Below are 13,031 nucleotides of genomic sequence, written 5' to 3' on the forward strand. Positions count from 1 at the left end.
CTAAAACGTCGAAGCTAGAAGGATGACTAGAGCAGTTACTGTGTGTAGTGCCACACGTGCATCATTTCAAGGCGGGGACCGTTATTACCACCTATTTACAGATGATGAACCCGAGGCTCAGAAAAGTCAGTGACTTGCCCAGGTCTCAAGCTAGCGGATGGCAGTGCTGGGATAGAAACCCAGGCTGACTGCAGACCACCTGCTCTTTACTGCTCTCTGCCCTACACTCTCTGGTCTCTAGGAGACCACAGACCGTCTCCCCCTCCCGTTACTTGTCTGCCAGAAGACAAAATCCTCAACGCACCATCACCAGTCAGTATTCTATTTCTCTGTGCTGCGGCAACACGAATGTTCCCCTGGAACCCCTCCGCTCCCATTCTAACTCAGTCGAGCTGAGTTCATTATAGTTTCTAAAAAGCCTAGCTCCACCAAGGCCATAGAATTCTCCCTGACTTAGGGGTTTGCTCATTTTAGGACTGCAACTCTCATCCTCTTGCTGCCCTCATTCGTGTCTGATAGAGCTAGGGGGCAATTCCACACTTTGACCAGGAGGTCAGAGTGTCAGGATTCAGCCTGAACATTTGCCTGACACACTCAGCTCATTTCATCTGCATACTTGGTGAGACACAGAGGAAGGATTTCTGTGTCTGATGAGAAAGCTGAGGGCAGTAGGGGTGCTCTAGGCTACATACTGAGCTGGCTCTCAACTGCAAGTTCCTGGGGCCTGAGATTCAAATCAGGAATGCCAGGCTGTCTTCGGGACACCAGCGCTCCAGCGAACCTCCTCTGCCCACGGTGCGGGGGGTCCTTTGGGAGTGCCCTGGCTTAGGAAGATTGGGTCTCCGGTTTCGACGAGAATGTCCTGAGGTAGGAGGAGGTAGGAAGACTAAGTGGACCTCACCAGGCCCCAGTGACAGGCACTTAAACCCTTTTCAGAGCATTTGGTTATGGAAGAAAGCATGAGTTCATTCATCTGTTTACTATATTGAAATGCCCATGGGTGCCTGGCCTACCCCAAGTCTGGGGAGGGCGTCTGTCCCACAGGACGGAGCGAAGGCCTGGTAGATCAACCTTGCCCAAAGTGTTTCAGCAGAAATCAGAGCCGTAGACCTTGAATTCCAGAGGTTATCTCTCTCGGCATGGATGCCCACAGGCAAGGCGCTCGCTTCAGAGGCTGTGCGCTCAGCTTCTGGATGAAGGCATCTGGCTGTCTTGGCTTTTGCCTCCCAGGACCCACAGGACGAGGGCGAGATGGGGCATGGGAAAGTGCTTGCCCAGCCGGTGAGCCTGGGCCTGGCCCCCCCGCAAGTCAGGCTCCTGGGGCCCTGGGCCAGGGAAACGGTTACCATCAGAGCCAACCGACCACACATGCCCAGGGGAGGCAGGCAGCTGACGGGGGCACCTGTGGGTACTCAGGGGGGCTCAGACTGTGCTGAGTGGGGGCCTCCCTCCACCCCATCCTGTGCCTGGCCTGGGATCTAGGCGCTCAGCCGGAAGCATTCCCCACTCATTCACCAGCGCTCAGCAGAGCCAGAATTACTTCTCAGCGTAACGCACAGGTGGCTCCACCGGGACGGGACCCCCTGCCCTGGCTCTGAGACGGGGATGGGCGGGGGGAGGGAGTGTGGAACGGAGACTCCTCCAGTTCCTATCCAGGTCCCATGCCCTCTGTGGCTGTTTCTGCCTCTGCTGTCTCCCTCCCCCACCAGAACCTAAGACAGGAGGGCAGGGACCCTGTCTCCTGTTCTGAACGCCCAGCGCGGTAGCACCCGGTGAGTCACTCCCCAGACACAGGGAGTGAACGGACCCAGGCACCCTTCTCAACAGTATACATCCCCTTACTGTTTCCTGAGCCCTGAGCCTGTGCCAGCCATGACGAATGGAGAAACTGAGGCTTAGGACTCTGGGAGGCTGACCCGAAGGCTCACCCAGTTGTGGAGTTGTGCCTGCCTTCCGGGCTGGGGTCTGCGGGCCTCCAGAACCTGCCTTCTTCTGTCACCAGCCTGGGTGTGGCGGGGAGGGATCAAAGCCCAGGGCCGATTTGATCCATCCCTGGGGAAAGGACAGGTTTGCTCCTGCCCGGGATGTGCAGCCAGACGGCGCTGCTCTCGGGAGGAGACGCCCCACTTTGCAGAGAGGAGCACTGAGGCGGCCAGGTCACGGGGCCTCCTCGGGAAGAGCCCTGGCAGGATGGGAGAGGAGCTTCCTGCATTTCACAGAGACTCTCCTTCCCCGGAGGGCGAGGCCGCCCCAGGGGCCAAAGGCAACAGGCATCAGGACGGCTGACATTTCCTGACGAGCCGTCCCTCCCACAGGCCAGTGCCAGCCGGAAACCGGGCACCGCGGCGAGGCGAAGCCCCCGCCCCACCGGCCAGAGAACGCAGAGCCCTTTCAGAAGGCAGAGCCGCGCGACTGACGCCCCCTGCAGGGGAGGGAGCACAGCCACACCCAAGGCACCGGGGTGGGCCACCCGGAGCCCGGAGCGACCCGCCCGGGGGAAACTGAGGCTGGGGCTGTGGGAGGGGCCGAGATGCCCAAGCCCCGGGGGCGCGCGAGGCGCAGCGGTGAGGCTGGACCTCTGGTTGCGGGCAGAGGAAAAGAGGCGGAGACAAGAGACCAGGGCCAGAGAGGGGCCGAGAGAATCGGGAATCCTCACACCCTCCGGGTTCCCAAGGTCTCCACTTGTGGGGCTCGCGGCATAAGGGAAATTGGATCGGAGAAGGAAAATCCAGAAAGGACCTCGGCCCGCAAAGGCGACAAGTAACCCGACCTGCCCCTCAGACCCCCGGACTCGCGCCCCGGCCCCCTCTCCGCGGCCTAAGGGGGCCAGGAATCCGGCCGCCAAGCGTTTGAGCAACAGGAGTCCGGGCGTCGGCCCCCTGCCCGCCCGTCCAGGTCCGAGCCCGGGGCGCGCGGTCCCCTCCGCCTCCTCGGCTCGTTCTCGGTGGGGTCCGGGCAGAGGGCGACCTAGGCTGGGGAGTGGGAAGGGGACTCCTTACCGGGAGGCAGGCGGCAGCGGCAGGCGGTGGAGCAGGGCTGGTTGCGGCGCGCATCCCGGGTTATAAGCACGGGGCAGAGGGCAGGGCCGGGGGCCGGGGACAAGTCGGAGGAAGAGAGCAACAGACCCCGCCCCCGGGCCCGGCCCCCTCGCGGAGCGGCTCCGCGTTCGCGGCCGCCGGCGGGGGTCGGGGCCAGGCCTTGCCCCGCCTCCTCGCCCCTCCCCTTTCCCGCCTTCCCTCCTGCCCGGGGCTCTGGCGGCCCCGGCCCGCGGGCTGGCGGCTCCCCTGGGCGCGGTAGTGGCTGGAATCCTCGCGACTGACAGGGTGACAAGCCCTCCTGCCACACTTGCCGCCTGGCCCGTGGGGAACGCTCAAGCGCTTCGCCGTGGGAGTGGAATAAAAGCCCCTTAAGCTCGTGAGTTTCATGCCCAGTTTTGTGTCGTGGTGGCCTTTCTACAGACCTCAAAGCCCCTCCCTCCCCCCCTAGTCCCCGTGAGCCGGAGCCCATTGTATTGGTGAGAAAACTGAGGTGGAGGTGGCCCTAGAAGGTCGGGGTTTCATCCCTCAGTCCAGGGCTGGTTCCTGGCTGTCTCCCCAGAGCCTGGCACCTGACCAAACTCCCGAGGGCACCCAGTAAATAGTGAATAGAAGACTGGCCCACTGCTAACCCGTTGAACAGCCGGGAAAATTGAGGTTCACAAAATAAACGGGGAGTTGTGTCCCCAGTCTGGCCTCCAGAAGGTTCTGTGTCAGAAGTTTTCCAGCCTGGTTTATAGGCCCCAAAGCACCAGTTACTGCAACCACAACCCAGTAAAACAGCTGGTCCCAACCTGTCCAAGACAACACCTCGGTTAGGACTGACCCCCAGAGGGCGGCTTCCCAGATCCTCCAAGCCCCGAACCGGCCCTGGAGATGGGAGCCCTGAGGCAGCCCTGCCAGGTTAGCCATCCAGCCATCATGGAAAAGACGCAGGGGTGTAGGTCACGGTAAGGAGGCAGCCCTGTCCCAGGCCCCTTCCTGCAACCAAGAAGCAGCCACAGAAAGGGAGCCTCTGCAGAGAGGGGTGAAGGCTGCTGGTCTAGTCACTCTTAGTCCTCTGCCGCCCAGTCCCCTGTCCCCCTGCCGCACACTCCCGTCCAGTCACTCAAGCACCTCGGCCAGATGAGTAGCTGTGAGTCCTTCAGGAGGGAGAAAGCATCAAACCAACTTGAAAGCAAAGCCGCAGCTTCTTGTGAGCCCCCCAACCTCTGGCACCCAAGCCCCAGAAGTGACCGTGATGGCACTGTGAGCCCAGTGGGGCTGGGTGACTGTGGTGACTTGAGTCACCTTCCCGCAGGAGGTTGGGATGGTGGCTGAACCCCCTTAGCCCACTCACTGGGCCACCTTGGGGCCATGCAGAGCCGCCCCTGGCCTTCCACACTAGCAGCGGGCGAGTGAGGGGCAGCCACAAAACAACACTCCCTCAAGGGTCCCTGACCAGGGATCGAACCCATGCCCCCTGCAGTGGAAGCCCAGAGTCCTAACCACTGGACCACCAGGGAATCCCCTCTGCCCTGTCTTTAAGCCTCCATCCCCTGGCTTTGTGCTCTGTCCTTGTTTCTTCCTCTAAGATGTCACTGCCCTTCGAGAAAGTTGGGGAAGGCATGGATGGAGCGGAGCCACCTCCTTGGACTTATTGCAGAGGAAGTGGAGAGGGAACCTGGGGCAGGAAGACCTAATGTTCTCCCAAGCTCCCCAAAGTCATGGTGGCCCCAGAGAGAATCCCTGTTACCCAGACCTTAGGAAGAGGGTGGGGTGAGGGCTGAGCCCCTCCAGTCGAGGATGGATGGGTGGGGGGCATGGGGTGGAAGAAGAGATAAGTCAGCATTCCCTAGGATGTCTGGTTGGATCTGGGCCATAATAACCACAACCCTCACGGTTATCACTGAACACTCTTTTATGCTTACGTTCATTTGATTTTCACGACTACCCTGTATGAAGTCGCTATCATTGTCATCCCCAATTTACCGACAGGAACCTGCAGCTCAGAGAGAGGGTGTATCTTCCCCAAGGCCACACAGCACGTAAGTGGCAGAGCAGGATGAGAACCCAGGGTCTGGAGCTCTAGCCCAAACCCTCTACTCTAGCTCAGGCTTAAACTGAATTGGTGGAGGAGCCAGAGCCTCAGTCCCAGGGCCACAGGCTGTGGGGACCTTTACTCCCTGCTGCAGAAATGGCTCCAGCCCAGAGGACTGTCCCTTCCTGAAGCATAGGCACTGGTTACGTGAGGAGCAGTGAGGTCACAGCTCTCCTGAGAGGAAAACAGGTGCCCACTGGGCACCAGAGTGGATAGTTGCCCAGGGGCACAGATCAAGGTGAGAAGAGACTGAACTCGGATGGTTCATTTTTTTCCCATATGGGTTCCCCATTGTTCTAGCAACATTAGTTGGAGACTTTTCTCTCCCCATTGAACTGTGTTGGCACCTTTGTTGAAAATTAATTGACCATGTAAGTGTTGGTCGATTTCTGGATTCCCTCTTCTGTTCCATTATTTATTTATCCTAATGCCAATACCACACCATCTTGATTGCTATAGCTTTACCATGAGACTCGAAGTCAGATAGTATAGATCTTCCAACTTTGTTCTGTTTCAAAACTATTTTAGCTATTCCAGGTCCTTTGCATTTCCATAGACATAGTAGGAAGAGCTTGTCTGTTTATATAAAAAACCTGCTGAGATTTTGATTGGGGTTTGCAATAAATCTATATATCAGCTAAGGGAGAATGGACATCTTAACAATATTGAGTTTTTCAATCCATGATCGTGGTATATCTCTCCATTTATTTACGTCTTCATAAATTTCCCAACATTAAAAAATACCCAAACTTAAAACTGTTTATTCAAAAGGATTAATTGCTGTTTATATGAGCAATGAGAAAGAAACTCAGGTCAGTCTACATCTTGAGATGGTCTTCATTTGTGGTGAATTCAATATGTGCTTTAGATCAGAAGTGTATCTCTGAGATAATGTTGAAATATAGCAGGTGTCACAAAACAGCTCCTTATTTGACATGAAATCTCAGGTGAGGCTCTTTTAAGGATATAGACCAGCAGGACCCAGAGCTACAAGAGCTAGAGTTTCAAAGGTCCCTGCTGAGGGCTTCCCTGGTGGCACAGTGGTTAAGAATCCGCCTGCCAATGCAGGGGACACGGGTTCGAGCCCTGGTCTGAGAAGATCCCACATGCCGCAGAGCAACTAAGCCTGTGCTCCACAACTACTGAGCCTCCGTTCTAGAGCCCGCGAGTCACAACTACTGAGCCCAAGTGCCACAACTACTGAAGCCCGCGCACCTAGAGCCCATGTTCTGCAACAAGAGAAGCCACCCAATGAGAAGCCCGTGCACCGCAACGAAGAGTGGCCCTGCTCACCGCAACTACAGAAGAGCCTGTGCGCAGCAACAAAGACCCAACGCAGCCAAAAATAAAAATAAATATATAAAAAAAACAACCAAAAGGTCCCTGCTGAGCATCTTTTCATGTGTTTGTTGCCATCTGTATGTCTTCTTGGGAAAAATGTCTATTTAGGTCTTCCACCCCTTTTTTTGATTAGGTTGTTTGTTTTTTTGATATTGAGCTGCATGAGCTATTTGTATATTTTGGAAATTAGTCCCTTGTCAGTTGCTTCATTTGTAAATATTTTCTCCCGGTCTGAGGGTTGTCTTTTCCTTTTGTTTATGGTTTCCTTTGCTGTGCAAAAGCTTTTAAATTTAATTAGGTCCCATTTGTTTATTTTTGTTTTTATTTTCATTACTCTAGTGGTGGATCAAAAAAGATCTTGCTGTGATTTATGTCAAAGAGTGTTCTTCCTATGTTTTCCTCTAAGAGTTTTATAGTGTCTGGTCTTACATTTAGGTCTTTAATCCATTTTGAGTTTATTTTTGTGTATGGTGTCAGGGAGTGTTCTAACTTCATTCTTTTACATGTGGCTATCCAGTTTTCCCAGCACCACTTATTGAAGAGACTGTCTTTTCTCCATTGTATATTCTTGCCTCCTTGGTCATAGATTAGCTGGCCATAGGTGCGTGGGTTTATCTCTGGACTTTCTATCCTGTTCCATTGTTCTACATTTCTGTAAATCAAAGCTACAATGAAGTATCACCTCACACCGGTCAGAATGGCCATCATCAAAAACCCTACAAACAATAAATGCTGGAGAAGGTGTGGAGAAAAGGGAACCCTCCTACACTGTTGTCGGGAATGTCAATTGGTACAGCCACTACGGAGAACACTATGGAGGGTCCTTAAAAAAACTAAAAACAGAGCTACCATATGACCCAGCAATTCCACTCCTAGGCATATATCTGGAGAAAACCAGAATTCGAAAGGATGCATGCACCCCGATGTTCGTTGCAGCACTATTTACAATAGCCAGGACATGGAAGCAACCTAAATGTCTATTGACAGAGGAATGGATAAAGATGTGGTACATATATACAATGGAATCTTACTCAACCATAAAAAGGAATGGAATAGTGGCATTTGTAGAGACGTGGATGGACCTAGAGATTGTCATACAGAGTGAAGTAAGACAGAAAGAGAAAAACAAATCTCATATAATATCGCTTATAAGTGGAATCTAGAAAAATGGTACAGATGAACTTATTTGCAAAGCAGAAATAGAGTCACAGATGTAGAGAAAGAAACTTATGGTTACCAAGGGGGGAAGGAGAGGTGGGATGAATTGGGAGATTGGGATTGACATATATACACTACTATGTATAAAATAGATAACTAATGAAAACCTACTGAATGGCATGGGGAACTCTACTTAATGCTCTGTGGTGACCTAAATGGGAAAGAAACCTAAAAATGAGTGGATGTATGTATACATATGGCTGATTCACTTTGCTGCACAGTAGAAACTAACACAACATTGTAAAGCAACTATACTCCAATAAAAATTAATTAAAAAAAAAAAAAGGTCCCTGCTGGTGATCAGGGGTTGTAAATGGACTAGGCGAGAGTAGACGTCCTCCATCTGGGAAAGCATGTGTGGCTATTATGGGAAAGGGCTGGCATCCGTGGCATCAGTGTGAACAGGTCACCTCTTGCGCTAGAAGAGATAGGGCTTCTTGGGGTCAGAGGTATGGCTGCTCCAGAGACCGGCTTTGAGATGGATATTTTATTGGACACCTTGGATGACTTGCCAGGTGGAAGCCTATTCTCAGGCAAATGCCCAAGCTTTTGTTCAGAGAAGACGAAGACCTGGCATGTGGGGCATCTCTGATGGGTGGTACAAATGTCCTCATTTCAATAGGAGTGCCGAAAGCTCCATCTTGACTCAGGTGTCTAAGCAAAGTTTTATAGTTTTCAGTGTACAGGTCTTGCTTATCTTTCATTAAATTTATCTCTAAGTCTTTTAAGTTCTTTGATACTATTGTAAATAATATTTAAAATTTTATTTTCCAATCAGTTGTTGTTAATATATAGAAACACAACTGATTTTTGTTTACTGGCCTTGTCTTCTGCACTTGCTAAATTTGCTGATTAATTGTAGTAGAGTTTTGTAAATACCTTAGGGTTTTCTATACAGACAATAATGTTGACTGTGAATAGAGACAGTCTTCCCCTTTCCCTGTATTATCTTTGTGCCTTTTTTCTTGCCTTATTCCAATGGTGAGGACCCCAGTACAATGTTGAATAGAATTGGTGGGAGTGGATATCTTGGCTTGTTCATGATCTTAGAGGATCATTCATTCACTCTTTCACCATTAAGTATGATGTTAGTTGTAGGTTTTTATTAGATGTTTTTCACAGGTGAAGAAGTTCGCTTTTATGTTTTTGTCATGAGTAGGGGCTGAACTTTGTCAAATGTTTTTTTCTGCATCTATTGAGACGATACGATTTTCTCTTTATTCTGTAAATGTGGTAAATTACATTGCTTGATTTTCAGGTGTTGAACCAACCTTGCATTCCCAGACTAATTCTACCTCAATAAAGTTTGTTTTTAAGAAAAAAAAAAAAAGAGAGACAGGGGAACTTTGAGTTAAAAGACACGCAGAGGATGTAATCAATCATAACATGTAGCCTTTATTTGGATCCTGGGGTTTTTTTTTTAAGCAAAAAAGAAATACCGTCTTTATGAGCAATTGGAAGTTTGAACACTGACAGGATGCTTGATAGCAAGGAATTATTGTTGATTTTTTAAAGTATGATAATGGTATTGTAGATATCTTTTTTAAAAATATTCTTGAAAGTCTAGAGATAATGAATTCTGAAATATTAATGAGTTGAAATGATTTCTATGAAGACTTTGATGGTCCCCCATCATTCTTAGGATAAAATCTAGAACCCTGTACTTCCTCTTCTGCCCTCACCCACTGAACTCCAGCTGCACTGGCCTGCTTGCAATTTCTTCAATGTGCCAAGCTCTTCCTTGTCTTACGGTCTTTGCACATACTATTCCTTGGGGTTGCTTCTCTGACCCCTTCCCCTCCTCCCACCACATTGGTCCCTTGTCATACGCTGCCCCTCATGCCGGCACACAAGAGTTGCCTGAAATCTCCGGCAACAAAAGAGAGGAAAATGAGGGCTCTGGTCCCCTCCCCCTCTCCCCACTGCTGTGGTCTTTCTTTTTTTTTTTCCCTTTTTATTTAATTAATTAATTAATTTATTTTTGGCTGTGCCGTGCAGACTGCGGGATCCTAGTTCCCCAACCAGGGATGGAACCTGGGCCTACGACAGTGAAAGTGTCAAGCCCTAACCACTGGACCACCAGGGAATTCCCCTCACTGCTGTGGTCTTAGATCACCATCACCTCTCACCCGTACCTCTGCAGGAGACACCTCACCTGTCTTCCTGTCCGCTCTAATGCACCCTCCACACTGCAGCCAGGGTGCATTTTCCAAGGGTCAGCTCTGACTGTGGGGTCAACTTGTCTGAACTGAAGGGCACACTCAATGGATGTGACCTTGTTAAGTCCCCTGGCAACCTAAAAACATAGATGCAGCCTGTGGACCTAACCGTGGAGTAGGTCCCTCTTATCCTCCGTCTCTCCTCTGCCACTCAAGGGCTCTGCACTCGCAGGTCGTGGAGGGCCCAGGGTGTGTAGGGACCCCAAGCACCTCGCCCAGCAACCATCTCATGGTTGATACCAGAAGCCACTTTGCTGCTGTCCAGGCCTGGGCACTGGCCCCAGAAACAAAGAGTGTCCTCTGGGCTGGACCCCAGGTTACCAGTCCCTGCCCAGAGGGAACATAAAGTCCAGTGTGGGTTCTTAGAAAAGCTGCATCAGGGAGTTTAATGAGTGACCTGCAGGACTGTTTTCCAGCCCTGATGGTTCAGAGAAGCCTCAGAGGCCGGGCAGCTGGATGGGGCCCTGGCCAATGGTGGCGGCAGCTGGAAAAGCAGAGTGGAAAACACCCCTTTGGAGCTCAGCTCCCTTGGGAGGCACCTCCTCTCCTCGGCAACCATCCTGTGGATGTGGGGGGAGTGGGGAGCACGAGACTCGGAATCACTGCCTGGATTCCAGGCCAACTCTGCCCCTGGCTTGCTGTAGGACTTTGAGCAATCGCTCCTTCTCACTTGCCTGTTTCAGAGCCTCGAATGGGAAATATAAGAGAAGGTGGGAGAGAAAGGAGGCCGACAGAACGCACACTCCCTGGGCAGCTCCTCCGGGCTTGAGTTGCCGACGTCCCTCCTTTTCAGCCTCTGCATCTGGACCTTCCTCTCTCCCCATCTTCCCTCCTCGGAGAATGGAGGCAGGGGAGCCTGGAGGCTGGAGGCCTGGGCTGCAGAGTCAGATGGGCCTGCAGGGAGTCCTTCTCTTCCCCTCCCCTCCATGCTGTGTGAGTTTGGACAAGTGGCTCACCTTCTCTGAGCCCCCATCGCTCATCTGTGAAATGGACATAATATTCTTTGCCTCTGGAGTTCCTGGGAGAATTAAATAAACTCAGGTCTATAGGGCATTGAACAGTCTACAAATGGTATTTTGACAAACATGAAGGGCCAGGGTGAGTCTGGGGAGCACGAGGCAGGAGAGAGCAGCAGTTCTCAGCGCTTTGATGCCACGGCCCCAGGGCTGACACTTGCATGGGCTGCAACGTCCCTGGCTCCATAAAATATTAACAGCCCAGCAAACGGCAGGGGTCAAGTTGTGACCCATGGCCCCTAGGGCTGCACAAAGAGGGTAGTTCAGTCCAAGTAAAGTCTCTACAGGTTGGGCCCTGGACAAATGGCGTATGAGGGGGAACTGGGAAGCCCCTCCCTCCCTCCCTGCTTCCCTCCTTCCTGGAATCTCTCCCCACCCAGCCTGAAATTTCACCATTGGTAACTTCTGTGCTTTAAACAAGGGATTGGCAAACTATGGTCCCTAACTGGTTTTGTAAAGCTTGCAAGCTAAGAATGGTTTTTGCATTTGTAAATGGTTGAAAAAAAATCAAAAAAAGACTTCCACGACACATGAAAATGACATGAATTCGAAGTTAGAGCCCACAAAGTGTTACTGGAACTCAGCCACACTCCTCCTTTGTGTGTTTGCTGTGGCCGCCTTTGCCCTGCAACGGCCAGGGGAGTAGCTTAATACGTTCCCCAAAGCCAAAAAGATTCACTATCTGGTCCTTTACAGAAGATGTTTGCAGACCTCTGATTCAAAAGAAACCAACTTTGAAAGTGGGAGTGCCCTGGGGAAGATTCAGTTGGGGCTGTTGGTGGGAGTCAGGAGTCCCCGTCTAACCATTAACCGGTCACCTATCAAGCAAGTGACTGGGCCATGTTCCCTCTGGGCGTCCTTTTCTCCATCTGTAAAATGCACACAGAGATTCCTTCTCTGTTCACCCCAGCATTGCTGGAAGGCTCCGTTTATGAAGTCTGATGGTCATTCATACCTTAGTGGGAAATAACTCAGCTTTCCTTGTTGCCCAGATGAGAGACGGGGATGCTAAGGGGTAGGTGACAGAGTCACACTGACCAAAGACAGCCGGAAGAAAGGATCCCTCCTCTCCAGAACCACGTGCAAGACAGACAGCCTCCTTCTGCCAGAGACTGTGTGGAGGGACAGCTGGCAGGGGCTGCAGGCAGCCCAGGCAGGAGGGCAGGGACAGGGTCGGCGGGGAGTGGGAGGAAAAGCGGCGCTGGGCTTCTCAGGAGTCCTGTCCCAGCACACTGGAGACAGGTCAATACATAAATAGACATTCTAATCGTGTCCCTCCCCAGCTCCCCCTGTCAAAGCCAAGAGCCCTACACGGGCCCAGAGGCTCCCAGGATCTGCCCCACCCTGCTTACCTTTCTAATCACACCTCCCTCTTCCTTCCCCCCACCGACCCCCAGCTCCAGCTACCCCCCCAACACCTCCTTGCCAGACCACCACCGCAGAGCATCCTCCTGCCAGAAGGCCCTGGTATTTGCTGTTCCCTCTGCCAAAACACCCTTCCCGCAGATGTCTGCACGGCTGTCTCCCTCACCTTCCTCAGGTCTCTGCTCCGATGCCGCCTTCTCAGTGAGGCCCGCGCTGACGGCCTATTAAAAACTGCTCCCTAACCCGCACTTCCCAGCTTAGGTTTTCTCCCCAGCACCCTCGCTGACGGACGAGTACACATTTCACTCTTCATTTCCTTGCTGTTTATAAACCCTTCACCTTGAAGAACGTAAGTTCACAAGCACAGGGATTTTTACGTTCACTGCCTGGCACATAAGCAGGACCTAATGAATCTTCGGTGGATGACGGAATGATTAAATTTAATTAATTCATTAAATATAATTAGGACTTATTCTTAATTAAGCATTACTTTTCGCTACCATGGATAGCTGCTGTCTGTGTGATCAATTTCCTTCTCATGTAATTCTCCCCACAGCCCTGGGGGCGGGGACACTGTCGTGTTTTCATATTTTTGGATGAGTGAACTGAGCCCAGAAAGGTGCCGGAGCCGTCCTACGAATAAAGAGCAGAGGCTCCTGGACTCCTCCTCTGGTGCTCCTGGACCAGAAGGGTGTGGTCTCCCTCCCCGCCAAAGCCCCTCCTTACCAAAGCAAGATAACTGGATCAAGAAATCGAA

The 13,031-nt window shown here is 51.8% G+C and overlaps 1 protein-coding gene across 6 annotated transcripts in view; it reads right to left on the reverse strand.

Moving 5' to 3' along the window:
* Nucleotides 1-3,164, reverse strand: part of ASS1 (argininosuccinate synthase 1) — a 50,674-nt gene extending 47,510 nt beyond the window's left edge. For 4 of the 6 annotated variants that reach the window (XR_009541458.1, XR_009541455.1, XR_009541456.1 and 1 more), the window contains exon 1: nucleotides 3,000-3,164. The gene's annotated coding sequence lies outside the window, so the exon portion shown is untranslated. Of the gene's footprint in view, nucleotides 1-1,928; nucleotides 1,951-2,999 lie in introns of those variants that run through there. The other 2 variants (XM_060154060.1, XM_060154062.1) reach the window with 2 other exon arrangements.
* Nucleotides 3,165-13,031: the final 9,867 nt, after the last annotated feature.

Source organism: Lagenorhynchus albirostris, chromosome 7 (genome assembly GCF_949774975.1).
Source record: "Lagenorhynchus albirostris chromosome 7, mLagAlb1.1, whole genome shotgun sequence".
Classification (NCBI taxonomy): domain Eukaryota; kingdom Metazoa; phylum Chordata; class Mammalia; order Artiodactyla; family Delphinidae; genus Lagenorhynchus; species Lagenorhynchus albirostris.